This window comes from Crinia signifera, chromosome 2, assembly GCF_055691185.1.
Source record: "Crinia signifera chromosome 2, ASM5569118v1, whole genome shotgun sequence".
In the NCBI taxonomy this organism is placed as follows: domain Eukaryota; kingdom Metazoa; phylum Chordata; class Amphibia; order Anura; family Myobatrachidae; genus Crinia; species Crinia signifera.
The window spans coordinates 176,280,228-176,299,546 of NC_139218.1; the positions used below are offsets into that span (position 1 = coordinate 176,280,228).

The following is a 19,319-nucleotide window of genomic DNA, read 5'->3' on the forward strand; positions in this document are numbered from 1 at the left end:
GAAGTCTTATAGACGAAACGCGTCGGGTTTTGTTCATCTTTAATAAAAGGACTATTTTTCCAGACATGGACTGGGCCTAATCATTGTGGATGTCTCCAAAATACAAGGAAACAAAATTCTGAAATGTTATATTGATTTTATTATGTTATATTGGGAGGTACAGATTTTATATTAGGTAGCGCACCCCAATCCCCCCCTCTTTTCTTTGATATATATATATATATATATATATCTCCCCTGCAGTTACCCATTGACCAAGTTTATACTGCCTATATATATACACTTGACAGTATAATATTCTCCCGTGCAGTTTGCGGCCAGTAATGACAAGTGCAAAGGGGCCCCCCTGTCTAAAGTGCCCCGGGCCCCCCGAAGGCTTAATCTGGTACTGGTTAATTGACTGTAGTATATGAGGTTGAATGTGAAAGGCCTCTGCAAGGCTTGTTGAGCATTGTATAAATAGAGAAGAATCTAAATTAAACGTATATAACTGCACAGAAATCCCAGTATAAGTTTTATACTGTATCATCATATACCATATTCATATACTTAACTTGTGAGCTATTAGTAATAGTGTATATTCTGTGCATCTTGTTAACAATAACTTTTAGTCAAATCTCCCTTCATTTAAAATACACAATGATCTATATGCAATGCAGAGGACTTGCTCACCCAACCTCATAAAAACGCAGTTAGACACTTAGCACTGACAACATAGGAATTATTTGCATAGCATTTCTAATTATATGAAGTTAGTTGTAATTGTTAGTTTGTGTAGTTAGTTGCCTGTAGTTAAGTACTGTATGTAGTTATTAATATACTGTCTGACTCTGGTGTACGAGTTTGGGAGTTTGAGTCATTTGCATGACATGCCAAGAAATGTTTATTTATTTTTTTTAATTACAGGGAATTGTAACTCAATATGCACATATTTCCTACACAAACAGCAGTAATACATAGGATCTTACTGCAAATGTCCTTGAAAATGACCTCTACAGAGACAAAAACTTTGGATTAAACATTTTGGTTTTATTTTTATTTGGAGGCTGATAGTCTTGTTAGATATTAGCGTACATACACAGTATGGAGTTAGGTTTGCTGTGTCAACATTCATCATGATGACATAACAATGTCAACATTGACATAATGTTGGCATGTTTAGCATGTCAACATTGACTATGTTGACAATTATCATGTCGACAATGAGGAAATAAAAAAAAAAAAAAAAAATTTCACCAAAACCGTTCCATCAGTGTCTACCAATTTTTAGTGTATTGCAAACTACATAATGCATGACAGTATTATGTTATTTCTATATGTTATTAGTAGCATCATTTGTGCTGATTATTTATTATTCTATTGTTACAGTACAATTCCGCTAATCAAAATTGCTGACAGATGTAGAAGGAAATGTGATGCTGAAGTTCAGTCTCTCGCTGATAGCAGAGCAAGGATCATATCTGGCTGCAGTGCCATTTCTATTTATTAGGTTTGGAAGAAAAGGAGAATAATTGAAAAAGGTTTGGAATGAGAATGAGTTTAGCAGAAAGGTCACACTGGCACCTAGTGGCTTTCATACAGAAGGGATTTTTTCTGCAAACTGACCATATTTTGTCTGTTTATAGGAAGGTTCAACTATGAAACCACATATTAGTACATACAGGTCGAGTATCCTGTATCCGAATATCCGTTATCCGAATTATTCCGAAATACGGACATTCCAGAAAGTGAAAAAAAAAAATTTTTTTGCTAAAAACTCACTGGGGACATTTGTAACAGCATCACTGAGGACATGATATGTAACTGGCACTATATATGTGCAAGAAAATGATTGCTTGGCATTCAAATTCAGTGCTGAGATAGTACACACATTTTGTTTCACGTTTTGAAACCTTGTTTTTTGAACAATTAAAATATATTTGTGTGTATTTTATGTGGTAATAAAATATATTTGTGTGTATATTATGTGTTTATACAGCATAAATGCAAGATACTTCAAAATACATCATTGAAATATTAAAATATTCCGAAATACGGAATAATCCGTTATCCAAAATTCTCCTGGTCCCGAGCATTTTGGATAAGGGATACTCAACCTGTATTATGTAATATACTGTATGATACAATATAACAAAACATTACAAAGCAATTAAATAATTATTACTAGAACATTTTTTAATTAAATAATTAAACGATGGCATGTTTTATTATATCTTGACAAATTATGTTTTGGATTTATAATCCATATGTACTGTATTCCTACATTTTATTTGTTTAAATCTGACCATTTCTCATTTTACTTTATTTCCAAAAATGGATATAAAATCTATACTTACCTTGACTTCCATATTGATGCAGTATTTGTAAGTAATTTATTTATGGAATTACTGCAAAACTCACATCCAATGGTACCACCTAGCACCAGTAATACTACAGGTAATCAGGTACAGGTAATGTTAGATTACCTGTCATTATATTATATAATGTCATTAAATTGTTGATAATTTGGATAAAATTTAGATGTCAAAATAATATTCAAATGGGCTGCACATACTTTTTGTGCTGTATGATGTGATGTGCGTGGAAGCGTGTATCGCATCGCATGGGCAAAACGCACTCGTGTATGGGCACCTTTAAGTAGCCAGAGATCTGAAAAGTAACTGTATCAAATTAAAATGTAGCTATGTCTTGCATGGGTGTATATATGGGTCTGAGCACCTCTGGCAAAGTTCAGTACTTGTGCCCTTCTCATATTTTAAATAGAAAAGCATGGACAGGTTTGTAAGGGCCCAGATATTTGAGTTTGATGTAAGCCTGTTTCTATCGCAGCCACCAAGTAAGTCCTGGACCAAACAAAGACTGCACACAGTGGAAAAATCATTAGTTGGTGACTGGCTTGCGATTGAGCGAGCAAGCTACCACCTTGCCCAGTGGCGGGCTGGGCCGGGGGGCAGGGTGCCATGTGACCCCCGGGCCGCTTTACCAGTTACTGATGAGTGCGGGCCGCCAGCCATTCCCCCTCCTAGCCACGGCTTTCAGATCATGGCCGCGGCTATAGGAACATGGCCGCCGGTCGCCTGCTATGAGGACAGGGCCTCAGAGCAGGTGACGTCATGACGCCGGCGCAGCCCGCCCGCCTGCCCCTGCGTCTGATGTGTGGATGTTTCTGAAAGAGTCGGCGGGAGGAGGACTGTGGTGGCGGACAGGAGGCGGGATTCGTAGCCACAGGAGCACCTGCACAAAACCCAGGACAGATGGTACACTGCGCTCACCTATGGGGGTGGTCAGTTGGGCATTTTGGCGCTGCTTTTGTCTTAGGGGTATGCCAAAACTCTTGTGGTTGATTACAAGTAAAATGCTGGGCGTCAGCGCTGCCAGTGCGTAATTCTAATTATCAGTATGTAATGTTGTGCTGTACAGTTTGTAGATACTGTTAGTGTGGTGAATGAGTTGCAGGGCAATGGTAGATAATGGAGAACAATATATTTGATCTACCATTGCCCTGCAACTTTCCCCCTTCCATTAACCCATCTCAATTGTTTTCCCAGTTTTTCTGTCTTTACACTTGCATCTAAGTAAATGAATTGCACTGTGGTATTTCATTCTTACACACCAACCAACTCATTCACAACACTAACAGTATCTACAAACTGCACAGCATCACATACTGATAATTAGAATTAGACACTGGCAGCTCTGACACTTACTGACATTCATTATCTACAAATTTATAATATTTCTGCCATTCACAGCCTGTGGTGTTCTCCTGTTAATATGCAGGGGGAGCAGCCTGTGGTGTCCTGCTATTATGCAGGGGGAGCAATCTGTGGTGTTCTCCTGTTATTATGCAGGGGGAGCAGCCTGTGGTGCCCTCCTGTTATTATACAGGGGGAGCAGCCTGTGGTGTTCTCCTGTTATTATGCAGGGGTAGCAGCCTGTGGTGTCCTCCTGTTATTATACAGGGGTAGCAGTCTGATGTGTCCTGTTCTTTTTATACAGGGGGAGCAGCCTGTGGTGTCCTGTTCGCTTTTATACAGGGGGAGCAGCCTGTGGTATCCTCTTGTTATTTTACAGGTGGAGCAGCCTGTGGTGTCCTCTTGTTATTATGCAGGGGAGCAGCCTGTGGTGTCCTGTCCTTTTTATGCAGGGGGAGCAGCCTGTGGTGTCCTGGTATTATTATGCGGGGGAGCAGCCTGTGGTGTCCTGGCATTATGCAGGGGAATAGCCTGTGGTGCCCTTGTATTATTATGCAGGGGGAGTAGGCTGTCAAAGTTATAATCTTAGGCCTAATCTTGTTTTTATTCATATATATTTTTTCAACGAAAATATTCCATTTAATGATGTGCTGTTACTTATGGGCCAGTGCTCTGGACTTGCCCCCCAGGCTAAAAGTTGCCAGCCAGCCCCTGACCTTGCCTTTCCTGTTCCAACACCTTCGTGTCCCTGCTTGATACTGCTGGACTCCTGCTCCACCCCTCAGGTCCCAGCACCCATAAGCAGCTGCCTAAAGCTGCCTAATGGAAGTGCCACAAGGCCCTGGGCATGCAATCTAAGTTGCAATGTAAAAATAAAGCTGTGTAAAATGTGTGGAATGCATGCAAAACTAGCCAGCATTTATCATGCACTGAAAAAATGTCATACAGTATATTGGCTCCGGTCACATGGCAACATGATGTGTTCCAGCCACAAAGTTATGTGCTTTTCTTGCAAACATAAATCAGGCATTTGTACCAGCTGCAAGTGGTACAATTCGTTTGCTGGGAGACTACAGATGGCATTTTAGTTGTCAATTGATACAAATGCGTGTTGATTTTTGGATATGTTTCTCAGATAAAAGAATGAGGATTTGATTGTGGCTGATACCTAATGTTTACAGCTGGGTACACGCTAGATGATCTTTTCAATAATATGCCCGATTCCAATGACTCGGAACAACAAATTGTTGAAATCGTTGTGTGTGTATGCACTATCTGCAAGCTCCTTAGGACCATCTAGTGGTCTGCCCTACATGCAGCTCAATCTGAGGATATCGTCTACCACAGCATACTCCTGAAAGTCACGTGTGACAATATTTAGGTCTTTTGCAACATTTCACAGTGTGTATGAATTATTTGCCTGCTTAAGGTCTGATCCCTGCAATCAGATAGCCGCCACCCAAACAGTGAAATCCCGCCCGATTCAAGTCGGTGAATGACTTGTAAATGGATCACCAAACTGCAAATCAATTTGCAATTCATCCACCATTGAAAGATATTCCCAGTCTGTGTTAGGGTACAGATGTACCTTGGTCAGTGATCAGGTGTTTTGCTTGACCCAGGACAGAGGTGCAGTTTAAGCGGAGGGGGTTCACAAGGGAATCAAGCAATGGATATGGATTTTACCACACCCGACGTGCAGGTTGCTACCCTCTGCCTGGGTGCTGTGCAGGCAGCTATTCAGAATGCAGGATCTGGGAGAATGCAGGCCAGCTATTTCAGATATTCCTGAATGAGGATATGGCAGAGCAGGGAGAATGCAGGCCAGATATTACAGCGATTTTAGAAGGTATCGACAGGGGTACAGAAAATCACCCACCAGCAAGAGGGATTGGGCCGTATATGAACTTAAAAGCGGAGCACGAGCTCTGGGCGCAGAAAGATCACAGGGTGCCAAAGCCGTGCACCGCAAACTGTGCCACCGGCTCCCCGCCCTGCTCGCTCAGCTGGCCCGCTCCCCGATGTGCCCGGCTGAGTGTCCGCCACTATTTTCAATTCTCCCTCTGGACCACTAGCCACTAGGCGCTTGCGATCCAGCAGCCAATCAGAAGCAGCATTGGTGTCTGCTAGACTGGGAGTACCTATTTGCTAGCGGTCCAGCGGAAGACTTGAGAATTGAAAATAGTGGCGGACAGGATCAGCCGGGCACAGTGGAGAGCGGGCGAGCAGCCAAGCAGGCGGCCGGGTGTTGGATCGGGCTGTAGTCTCCCTTGGCAATGAGCTACTTAGTCCCCCATGGCAATGAGCTATTTAGTCACCCTTGGCAATAAGCTATTTTAGTACACCTTGGCAACGAGCTATTTAGTCCCCCTTGGTAATGATCTAATTAGCCCCCCTTGACAATAAGCTATTTTTGTTCCCCTTGATAACAAGCTATTTTATTCCCCCTTGGCAACGAGCTATTTCAGTCCCCCTTGGCAACAAACTATTTTCGTTCCCCTTGGTAATGAGCATGAAACCCCTTGGCATCAAGCATGATGCCCCTGGCATCGAACATGAAGTTCCTAGCCATGAGCATGTAGGTAAGTGGCACTTATGTGTAAAATGTGTAATGGGCATTATGGTTTGTTATATAGTATGTAAAGGGCATTGCTGTTGGTTATATAGTATGTCATGGGCATCATGTGTGGCCTTATGTGTAATTGACATTATGGCATGTGGCTTTATGTGTAATGGGTATTACAAAGTTCGTTAAAATGTGCAATGGACATTACGGTGTGTGGTATAATGTTGGGCCGCGCCACCTTTTTGCTGCGAAAGAGCCCCGCCTACTACAAATGGAGGGGGGGTGCGAAACATGGCATCCTAGTTGCCTGGTAACGGAGGACCTCCTACTGACTGTGCCAGTAACTGGCATGATATCCAGGCTACTGGACAACAGCTGTGACTCAAGCCTGTAGCCAGCAGCGTTGCTAGCAGGAGACCATGCAGTGCTGCTAGCGGGGAGAGTCTGCACTCAGCAGCCCAGCAAAGCCACAGTGCTGCGACTAACAGTCTGTGCATAACTCTGACCATTCCACAGAGACAAGCTGATTGAGGCCAGAGCCAATGATACAGACTGCCCCTGAACACACTTGGGGATGCCTGCGTTTTTTTCTGAGACTTCCAGAAAATGGTATGTTACCACCCCCAAACACTTGCAAGGGAATTGTTTGGCCTCATGCATGCGTGCAATAATCCCTACACATGCACAGTCATTCAATAATCAATCATTTTACGAATATGCACAACAGTGATCTGGTCAGAATAACCCCTATGTTTTATTCCGGGAGTTCAAAGGAAATCACTGATGACATTGTATCATTTGCAGATCTTGTTTTGTGTATCCAGCTGTGTCAAGCCACTATCCAGGACAACATGAAGAACACCATAATTCTGCACATGTTCAGTGTTATGTAATTCTGAACCCCCAATTGTAAGTCCCAATTGTAAGTCCTGTTGTTTTGCTATACTACAGTCAGTGACAAGGACATCTGTTTGATCAGAATTCAGTTGCAACCTGCACTCATCCATTCCAGTGGGTTAGATAGACAAATATTTAGGCTGGTTATTGGTGGTTATTGGGGGTTTATTGGGTTTCTGGAGCAAAGGACAGGTATGGTTCTGTGTCACCTACATAGCAGTGGTAGACCAGGCCATGAAGCCTGATTGTTTCACATAGTGGTGGTTTTTATACTGCAAAATGCATGGAAGATAGCATATAACCCTTTGAACACCAAATGGAGGTGGTACTGGTGATGATGAGTATACACCAGAAGAGACTCTCTGTGACATGCCGGTGAGAACTGATTTGGTCCAGCTTAACACTGCCATCCAGTACACTGCATTTTTAAGGTGCTCAATTAGAACTGTTGTTTCACAGCACTGGTAAAAAGGTGTATTATACTTTGTGCACCAAGATTATGGGGGAAATTTACTAAGATGATTTAGTAGAAAAAAGTCGTATTTTCCAACGAAAATACGATTTTTTTTCGGTGTATTCGTATTTTTGGCATTTATTATGCAAAAAATACAAATATTCGTATTCATATTGATGGGACATTCGTATTTGTATTTACAAATACGAATGTCTACACCATCGATAGAATACAACAGGCGGCCAATAGAAATCTTTCTGAGTAGAGGCGGGGAAATATGAATATTTTTGTGTCTCAGTCTCTGAGTGTCCTAGCGGAGCGGGTACCAATGCAGCCGGGAGCAGCGCGACTTGAACAGAAGATGCCAGGATGGTCGCCAGAGAACCAGGTGAGTAGGATTTCCTTCCACAGGTACCCCTTTGGATTACCTGTGCCTAGGCCTGGGACCCGGAACCAAGCCACCGGACCGGGCCCAGGGACCTACCGACGGGCTCAAGATAGGTAAGTATCAGTGTGTTTGTGTAATGTATGTATTAAACTTTTATTTTAATTTTTCTGGCTTGTCAGTGTGTTTATTTAACTATTTCTTGTACTGTGGAACTACAAGACCCAGCGGGCCCTTTAATGCCCGCATGCTGGGACTTGTGGTTCTCCAAGTCCCAGCATGCGGGGGAGGCTTGCTGGGACTCATAGTTCCACGGTATAGGACAATAGTTTTTAATCTTTTTTTTACACCATTTTATCAGCCCGGTGGCCACCGGGGACAGCACCAGGCTTCAGCCTGGTCAAGTAAGTTCTGGAGGGGGGGGGGCTTTATTGGGGGGGTCCCCACTCCCCCAGGACCCCTGGCCAGGCTGACCGGTCAGGGGGTTAATGCTTTGGCCGCTGGACCTTATATAATAAGTGTCCCCCGTCTGTGGCATTACCCTGCTGGCTGGTTGTGCCTGGGGCTGGTTCTTAAAATACAGGGGACCCCTAGTCATTTTGTCCCCCATATTTTGGGAACCAGCCCGGGCCTGGAGCCTGGGGCTGGTTGTTAAAAATCGGGGAACCCCTATTTGTCGGGTTCCCTGGTTTTTAATTACTGGCCCCTGCTCTTTCAGCCTGGTGCTGGTTACAGCTGTGGGGGGGACCCCACGCCGATTTTTTTATTTTTTTATTTTTATTTCTATTTTTTTTTACACTCTGCAGCCTGCACGGATCTGACTGATCCGTGCAGACTGCCTCTCCTAATTCGTATTAGCGGCCATATATATGGCCAGCTAATACGAATGAATACGACATCGGAGGGTTACAAAGCAGTCGTATTTGACTGCTTTGTAAATCCCCCTCCGGAACACGACTTTGCATACGAGGTATGCAGTCGTATTCATTCGTACGAATACAATTATTTGTATTCGTATTCTTAGTAAATTTCCCCCTATATATCAACTTTATTGAAGGAATTCTTAAAATTATTATTTGTTTTACTGTTTATAGCGATGGTGTTCCTTAGAGTAATACTGTAAATAATTAATCAGAGCGGCAGTTTACCATAAAGGCATGTTCTTGGAGAATTGCTTTCATTTGAACTTCTGGATAGACCTGGTATAAAAGAGATATAACTTTTCAATATTTTTTTTTTAATTACTGAATTAAAAACCTTCTTATAAAAAAACATACATTTTGTATGTATACCATATTGATAATCTTTGTTACCAACATATACACAGTACTGTATCTACATTTGAAATAGCAAAATGTATAATGTAATGAATCTTAAATGAACATTTAATGACTTGCTAATTAAATTCACCATTTGTTATCTTTTTCTTCCTCACCTATAAATTATTGGCTGAACTTTCCAATTACAGTATGAACAATGCATTTTTTTACTTATTCTAAGTTGTTCAGATATGGCTCTAACTAACCTTTACTAATAACACCATATGAGAGCAACACCGGTTACATGAAGCAATAGGCTGGCTGACTATAAGCAGACATGGATACTGCTGATTTTTAGAAGCCATTATCTTTCCATTATTTACAGTATGCATGACTTGACCTTGTTGATAATCACATAATACAACTCTATTAGCTGTTGTCCTTTGTGGTATAATCGGACAGGCTAGGATAGCTGTCAACCTAACACAGACCATAGGTTCTATGGTCTTCTGACTTTTATTTTATACCAGGTCTATCCAGGTGCAACCAAGCAAATTTTCTGTGAAAAAAAAGCATTTAGGGGCTGATTTATTAATACATGTTATCAAATGCAAAGTGTTTTAAAACTTATTGTGTATGTTATATAATGATCCAGCCAATCAACTGTTCAGTGTTTGAAAAATGACAGTTGGGAGCTTGGTGTACCATTAATCATAATCACCCATTTGGGGTAATTTCTTTTAGAGGTAATCTATTCCACCCAGGGTCATCCTACGCAGAGAGCCTGAAATGGCTGCCGCACCTGGTACCTTGTCAGGGTGGAGTACACAACAAATGGAAGTTGTTGTCCAAAATGCTACACCAATCCTAAACCCTAAAACTTGTTGATAAATCAGTACCTTTGGGGTAAATTTACTAAAAATGAAAAGTCATGATGTTGCACATAGCATCCAATCAGAATCTGTATATCATTTTCTAGGAAACAATAGGGAAATAATAGATATAATCTGATTGGTTGCTATGGTCAACATACTGACTTTTTAGTTTTTAGAATCATTAGTAAATTGGTGTACAAGAGTGACACTCCCGCACTAGGCTGTATATGGCCAATTTACTTAATAAAAAATAACTTTGTATAATGTTACTGATAAAATATGTCTATAGATAGCTTATCATGTATCCATGTATGTAGCCATATTAACCCTTTGAGTGCCAAGTGCATTTGTCAAAATTGATGTGAAAAGTTGCAAGCAAACATTTTTATTCATCATAATGACCTGTAATGTTTACCTTTTATAGGAAATATAGGGCGAAATGTAATAGGGTGCGATTTTTTTCGTAAGAAAAAAATCGCACCAAATCGCACCTTTCAAAATCGCATTTTTTGCCGCGAATTCGCATATTTAATAAGAAGCGAATTTGCGGCAAAAAAGTGCGATATGGTGCGATTTCGGGCACTTTTTTAGTCCTGAAAATGTGCGATTTGTCCTGGTTCCGGGGCTGGTCCGGGGCTCCTGGGCTGAAGAATCCAGGGTCCAGGATCCGAAGTAGTCCACAGGGGTACCTGAGGAAGGAAATCCTACTCACCTGGTCCCCGGCGACGACCCCGGCATCTTCAGCTCCAGGCGCGCTGCTCCCGGCTGCTGTGGTACCCGCTCACAGACTGGAGAGGCGCAGAGATTTTCATCTTCCGCGCCTCTCCTCAGAATGATTTCATTGGCCGCCTAGCGGCCAATCAGGAGCCGAGAAAGTCGAGAAAGTAGGATTTCCTTCCTCAGGTACCCCTGTGGACTACTTCGGATCCTGGACCCCGGATTCTTCAGCCCAGGAGCCCCGGACCAGCCCCGGAACCAGGACCAAGGCCCCGGAACCGGACTCTTCAGCCCTGGAGCCCCGGTGCCCGGACCAGCCCCGGAACCAGGACCAAGGCCCCGGAACCGGACTCTTCTGCCCTGGAGCCCCGGAGCCCGGACCCAGGATCCAGGGACCGACCTACGGGCTCAAGGTAGGTAAGTATCAGTGTGTGTGTTATGTGTGTATTAAACTTTTATTTTTCAGGGTGTCAGTGTGTTTTATTTAACTATTTTTTGTACTGTAGAACTACAAGACCCAGCGGGCCCTTTAATGCCCCGCATGCTGGGACTTGTGGTTCTCCAAGTCCCAGCATGCAGGGTAGGCTTGCTGGGACTCATAGTTCTACAGTAGAGAACAACAGTTTATATTATTTTTTTTACACTTTCCATCAGCCCGATGCCCACCGCCCAGGGGCATCGGGGCCAGCCCCGGACTTTCAGCATGGGCTGGTAAGTCCTGGAGGGGGGGACCCCTTCTTTGGGGGGGTCCCCACTTCCCCAGGACCCCTGCCCATGCTGACCAGCTAGGGGGTTAATGCTTTGGCCGCGGGACCTTATATAATAAGTGTCCCCCGGCTGTGGCATTACCCTGCTGGCTGGTTGGGTCTGGTGCTGGTTCTTAAAATGCGGGGGACCCCTAGTCATTTTGTCCCCCGTATTTTGGGAACCAGCGCCGGACCTTGAGCCTGGTGCTGGTTTTATAAAATCCAGGGAACCCCAACTTGATTGTTCGTTTGATTTTATTATACCAGCACCGGCTTTTTGAGCCCGGGGTTGGTTATGCTTAGGAGGGGGACCGCACGCCGTTTTTTTTTCTTTTTTTTTGTTTTAACTATTTTTTTACAACAGAACCATGCACAGATCTCAATGATCTGTGCATGTTTCTGATAAAATCGCCAGGCAGAACCTGGTCTATTTTTTTTTTTAGATTTTTAGTAACCTTTACTAAAAATCGCAACCCATTAAATATGCGACTTCTATCCTTTTTAATGGGAAAACATCTGGATGCGATTTTTAGTCTAATTTTTCCCGCAAATCGCACCCTATAAAATATGCGATTTTCGGGAAATGCCCGAAAACGGCATATTTTGCGGGAAAAATCGCAAAAAAAAAAAAACGCCTCCCATTACATTTCGCCCATAATCTTTTTTTACACAACAATTTTTTTATTTGCATTCATATAACAAATGTGACAGACGCTGGCATTTTGCATATCTGGCATATCGTGTGTATCAATATTTTGCTAATCTCTCACAGAGATGTTGGCATTTTTAGCAGATATTTTTACACATCTCTCACTCTCACATAGATGTTGGCACTCAAAGAGTTAAGATAACTTACCAATTAAAATAAATGTCCCATAACGGACTGATTTTACATCTAAAAAAACAGCCACATTAACAGCCTCTTAAAAGGATATCTTAAAAGTTTTTATGCATTGTAATGATCTGTTGTCATCAACTGAGTTAATCTTTGACACATTCGCTGTATGCCAGTTTCTCATGCTTTCCAAAATGCTTTCCAAATCAGAATCAGATATGTTACACTTCAGTTTATATATAATACGGTACATGAGTGATACATTATTGCAAAAAAAAATTGCCTCCACTGCCTTTTTACTCAACTAGACTGAAATAACTGGTAAATGACTACCTACAAATGGGGCAGGTCCCATCTTGGCAGGGGATGGCGATGCCAGCCGCCACCCCCCGCCAGCGCCATCTGCATAACGAGAAGGGGACGGGCGTGCACGAGAGGTGCCTCCTGCCCGCACCCCCCCCCCCCTAATCCTGTCCGTCTCCCTGAGGCGGAGATGGACAGGGTTCCCGTCGCCCCGACGGAGATTGAGACGCGCGTGCGTGAGATGGTGATCGCCAGCGCTGACGTTCTGGCGATTTGCCTGCAAGGAAGAGGCCTGCCCCATCTGTACTATCATATGCACGTAAATACTGACCAGCAAACAAGAACTAACTATAGCTATTCATCTGGGACTATAATATCCTGTCTGCAATATGATGTGGTGCAGAGAAGGGGGGGTGGATTCTAATTACCCAGGCCAGGGGCGAATTTAGGGGTCAGGCCGCCCCTAGGCACAACATTTTTGTGTCTGCCCCCCCCCCCCCCATCCCTTCTATTTTAATGTAATCATATATGTATATAATATTTTTTTAAGCACTCTGGACTGCTCACTGTATGGAGGACCCGGAGGGAGGGAGGCACTTATTAGTACAGTGATTAGCACAGTGTCTCTGTCAGTCTCCCAGCCACTAAGTGGTGATGTAATGTGCATGGCAGAGTGGGTGGGCAGTGGCGGGTAACGAGCGGCGTTGCCGCCAACATATGATAATTCATGTCTGCGGCGGCGACGCTCGTCACTTGCCGCTGCCCACCGGCTGTGCCATGCTGCTATTTAACAGAATGTCAGCCTGCCTGCCGCCCTTAATTGGTGCCGCCCTGAGGCCGGTGCCTCACGGGCCTAGGCACAAATCCGGCCCTGACCCAGGCCTAGTCTGCTGGATTGGGCCCAGGTCCGCTGCGCCTCCTCTCGAGGTAGATAGACAGATAGATAGATGTTATTTAGATGTAGTAACTACTAGTTACATTGATTATTGATGATACACTTTATTAAAATAAATAATATTGCATATATAAAAACTGCTGTGCAATTATTAGGCATCTTTCTTCTGGGGAAATTTTCATGGGATTTGCAGTAATTATACTGTTTGACAAAATGTTCTTGCAAATCTGACTCATTGCTAAACAGAAATATACAGGTCAAATTCTGAACACTTATAGCTGTGTAATTTGTAAATGTCAATCAGGGTAGGGCCACTGGAGGAGCGGAGTTAAGTAATGGAAGCAGAACAATACCATAGCAACCACAAAAGCTTTTCAAATTAGATTTTGAGATGCAACAAGCATTTTAATTCTTTCATTTTGAATTTGTGAAAGCATTTACTCATATTTGTGCACACCACTGTAATTTAAGGTTTAAAAGTACTGTTTATTTTGTATACATCTTAACATGAACCAGCTTTATTGTTACAGACATGCCAGGCCCCGGTAACATTTTGGGGGTGTTGCCTAAGTATGGGAGGTGTGGCCACCTCCTGCGGTTAGGCCACACCCCCAACATGTTTAGAGGGGGTGAAAGAAAACTAAACTCAGCAGCAGCAGCACACACCTACAGCATGTGCTGTGCTGACAGCAGGCTCTGCATGAGTTCTCACGCTGTCAGTGAGACACACATGCTGAGTCTGCTGTCAGCACAGCACATGCTGTATGTATGCTGCTGATGATGCCGGGAGGGACGGAGGGGGAAGGGGGGGTCGGACCAGGGCCTGTGCAGGGCCCCTCCAGCAAGCCCGGGTAATTAGTACCTGCCCCCCCCCCCCCCCCCCCTTTCTCGGCTGATCTGGTTACATACATGAATCTCATTATATAGTGATTTATTTTTAATTCTGCCACTGCAGCAGTGGTTTTCAATATTACAATAACTTATTTTCTTAAAGCTATGAAGCTAGTTTCATTTTATTGGCATATGACTTTAGCCTCATTATGTTTATCCAATTTATGAGGAAATCAGTGCTGTATAGGCACACTGGTGACTGCAATAAATTTTGGATACAATACAATACATACAATTGTATCCACAGGGAGATTGAAGTAATGTATTGCTTACTGCTCTAAAATTGGTGCTGAAGTTTATCTTGTACTGTACCTAACCATTTTTGTTTTTAAATATTTTCATGTATATTTAAGGGTTTCGTCCACTAAAGGCCATATTCTGATCTGGGAATAAGGTAAGGAAGAACAAGTAACTGTGTAACTGGACAAACTATGTTGCACCTCATATATAATATAGTCATGTATTTGCTGGGCTATTATATATAAGCTTGATAACCTGATAACCTGACCCTTTGTTTTGATACTTACATTTGTTAATGATATCTGGATAAATTAGAAGCTCATGCTTTCTGTAAACAATTGTTAGTTCATGTACTTTAAATTATGGAACACTTCTCTTCCATTCTCTTGTGCTTATTTATTTATTAACAGTTTTTTATACATCGCAGCAAGTTCTGTTTCATGTTACAATTTAAATTAGGGGTAAAACAAACTGGGTAGTTACCGACAGTCAAAATGGTAGGAGGGCCCTGCTTGCCAGCTTAACAGCAAATGGGAAATAGGCAGTGATACACCAGAATAGGTGTTATCTACTGCATAGTGGTCCACCAGATTGCAATGGTTGTTGGTGGGATGAATTATACGGTAACCCAGCAATGCTGGCCTGGGGTCAGAAGGATGGAAAAGGTAAGACAGAGAATAAATTAGCATGTTTGCACTGTACATCGGGGATATAATTGAATAGTAAAGGTTTACAAGGTTATGTGGGTGGTTCTTGAATATGATAAGCTTGCCTGAAGAGGTGAGTTTTCAGGGAGAGCTTGAAGGTTTGGAAACTAAAGTCTTATTGTGTGTGGGAGGGCATTCCACAGAGTGGGTGGAGCCCAAAGAAAGTCCTGCAATCATGAATGGGAGCAGGTAATGCGTGTGAATGAGAGACATAGATCTTGGAAAGAGCAAAGAGGACAAGTTGGGAGATATTTTGAGATAACAGAAGAGATGTACATTGGTGTAGTTTAGTTTAATGCATTGTGTGTAAGTAAAAGTATTTTATATTGAATATGGTAGAAAACAGGTAGCCAAGGGAGGAACTGATGGAGCAGTTTCACAGATGATGAACATCTAGTGAGGAAGATCAGCTGTATTCATTATAGATTGATTGTAGTAGTGGAGTCTGTATTGGGGAAGACCAGTAAGAAAATTATTGGAATAATAAATGCAGGAGATGATGAGAGCATGGATTAGAGTTTTAGCAGTTTCTTCTGTAAAGTGACGGTGAATTTAGGATATGTTGTTTAGATGCATGTAACATAATTTTGAGACAGATTGAATGTGTGGAACAAAGTACAGTTCAGACTCAAGGATGACACCTAGGCCGCAACCTTGTAGGGTAGGATTTATTGTAGTGTTCTCAACAGTTATAGTCATATTGGTAACTGCTATAATCCATTCTGAAAATATTCAGTTTGAGATGGTGGGATGACATCCAAGAGGAAACAGCAGAAAGGCACTCAATAACACAGTCCAACATATATAGTAACAGGTCTGTGAACAATAGGTAGATTTGAGAATCATCTGCATACAGCAGAGGATACTTAAATCCAAAAGTGCTGATTAGTTTGCCAAGGGATGTAGTACTCCAATTGAAAGAAGTAAAGAAGAGGAAGTTGAATCAGAGAAACAAACAATGACAGAGCGGTTAGATAGGTAGGATGAGAACCAAGAAAGGGCTTTGTTCTGAAGACCTAAGAATTGTACAGTAGTGTTTGTATGAGAAGAGAATGGTCAATCATATCAAAAGCAGCAGAAATATCAAGAAGAATTAAAAGTGAGTATTGGCTTTTAGACTTGGCAGTGACCAGATCCTTCATTACTTTAGTTAGTGATGTATCTAAGGAGTGTTGGGAACAAAAGCCTGACTGAAGTGGGTCCAATAAATTGTGTGAGTTAAGAAAGTGTGTGAGGCAAGTGTAGGTAAGTCTTTCAAGTAGCTAGGAGGGGAATGGAAGCTGAGAGATTGGATGGTAATTAGAGAGACAGGATTGTTTTTTCAGATTTGGAGTAATCACTGCATGTTTGAACAGTAAAGGAAGGTGCCAGTAGAAAGAGAGATATTAAAGATTTTAGTTAAGGTTGGGATGAGCATAGGAAACAGAGCTTTACTTATTTGTGAGGGTATAGGAACAAAGGTAAAAGTAGTAGAGAAGGAGGAAGAGAAAAGTGTCGCTACTTCATCTTCATTTGTTGGATCAAAAGAAGTGGGAATTTAGCAGGTCATTGACTGAGGAGGAGCATCATACCATTTCATCTTGGATCTTATTAATCTTGTCTTTGAAGTAGGAACTAAGATCTTGTGCATTAATAGTGGCTGGTGGCTTGGGTGAGGGAGGGTTTAGAAGTGATTCAAATGTTTTAAAGAGTCATTTGGGGTTAGAAGCTTGAGCAGACATGAGAATTTGGAAATATGATTGGCAGTATCCAGGGCATTACAATTGGAGTGGTAGATATGACTTATATGAGAAGAGAGGCAGAGAGGAGAGGTTAGAGAGAGTATAGCAATTTTGATGATGATGATGGTGGTGGTGGAGATGATGATGATGGTGGTGGAGATGTCAGAGTATAGGAAGTGAGGGTGCCACCTGGGTTGGCCAGGTGGGCGATAGATAGCTGTAACATCCAGGGAGAAAGGGTGCAAGTCCTGATAAAATGTACTTCAAATGATGTGATGGAACCTGTGGTAGAACTGTCTATGTGAAGGATTGGAATGGTAAGGTGTCGTTACCAGGCCTGGAGACGTGTGTGAAGGGCAGACCACCATGTGACAGTGCTACAGGGGATGTCATGTCTGATTGTTTGAGCCATGATTCTGTTATAGTCAGCAGGTTGATGTTGTTGGATATGAAGAGTTCATGGATGGATTTCAATTTGTTGCCAGCAGAGTGTGCATTCCATAAGGCACATTTTAGTGATTTGGAGAGTGACGGGATACATTTGATGTTTATGAGGTTAGCTGGGTTTATATGTTGCTGTGAGTTAGTTGCACGGGCAAACAGTTGGCCCGGGTTTGGTGAAATATCACCAGTTAATAGAAGCAGGAAAGAGAGATAAATGCAGCTGTAGCAGGATTGTGAATGTTTTTTATGGCAGAAGGTTTTGGATGTTATTGAGAGCTAAGTACAGATCTCATGAGTGTTAATAAGAGGGCAGAGTATAATTGAGGCAGCAATGTGATATGTGAGGTGAGTTGCAGGGTGTATAAAGGATGTGATTGATTTAAAGAAAATACCATGAAGAGAGATGAAGATGAGTAATTTGTTGTACATGTAGTATTAGAAATAAAACAAGTTATTTATGCTTCATTCTTTACCAAACACCAGCCTAGTATGGCTTCAATTAACTAAGAATCACTGACACCTGCAAACACAGGTATTTACAAACTGCAAGCAAATGATGATATTATAATCTTGTAGCATATATATATACAAATTGGCTGCATATTGTTATCAGACAGTGTTAGGATTACAGAATAATAGATCTGTACATATGATTAAATACACAGGTGAATTTAATTGAGGGTGAAAGGCAGGTTGTTGTATGGTAGTTACTTCCACTTCTTCTTTTGTTGCATATACTGTTTATGCCCTTCTTTGTCTTTTAGTCTAATTTTAAAGGTTTTTTTTTGTTGTTTTTTAGGTACTCGTGTATTATCACGGCCTCCGTTAAGTAGTTTACGTACTGTCCTATTCAGCGTAGTGTCCCTTCAGCACGGCGGCGGCAGTCCCTCCAGCGCTATTTGTGTAGTTTAATTGCTGGCTATGACCACGACTGTGACTGCGACTGTGTGTACGTCCCCCCAATAAGTGGAATGAATAGCGGAACTACATTGCTCTGACTACGATGACTACGTAGCTCTGACTACGCCAACTACGTTGAGCGCGGTGATAATACACAAGTATTATGTACCACATGGCATCCCACAGGGTTGGGTGCGCTGGTCTGCCAGCGCCGTGATAATACACAAGTATTACCTAGTATTACACTATGCTGACTACGCTTGCTACTCTGCCTTACTACGACTACACTGGCTGACGCTGACTACGTAGCTCTGACTACGCTGACTATGTAGCTCTGACTACACCAACTACGTAGTCCAAGTTCTACTGTTTCCTTCCCAACTAATTTCAATTTTCCAGCTGCACATCATGACTAACCACTAGTTCCAGTTTTCACAAGAAACCTCTAGATCCAATCACATGGCCATTAAAACGGAGAACAATTTGAGAACTATTGTGGGTTTCCAAATGCAATGTCATGGACTACTGTACCTCCAAGAAAGTCTGGCCACGTCAGACAGGAGAGACACAATCTATATATAGTACAGTATGTCTCACTTCCCTCATTGTTAAATTCATTTTCACAGCTAACATTATTGTAATTCATTATGAGAAGTGATACCAAATCATACTCGAGGGCCAGGGATGAAATGAACAAAGTCCCTGCTGAATTCTGTACTCTCTCTAGTGCATACAAATAATACATTTACATTGTAAAAAAAAACAGGGCAATATAACTGAAATGATAAA

The 19,319-nt window shown here is 42.2% G+C and overlaps 1 long non-coding RNA gene across 1 annotated transcript in view; it reads left to right on the forward strand.

Moving 5' to 3' along the window:
• The window catches only part of LOC146060226 (uncharacterized), a 256,888-nt gene that overhangs the window by 225,035 nt on the left and 12,534 nt on the right, over positions 1-19,319 (forward strand). Inside the window, exons 4-5 of the long non-coding RNA XR_014470400.1 lie at positions 7,066-7,170; positions 14,872-14,912. This is a non-coding gene — a long non-coding RNA (uncharacterized LOC146060226). The remainder of the gene's footprint in view (positions 1-7,065; positions 7,171-14,871; positions 14,913-19,319) is intronic.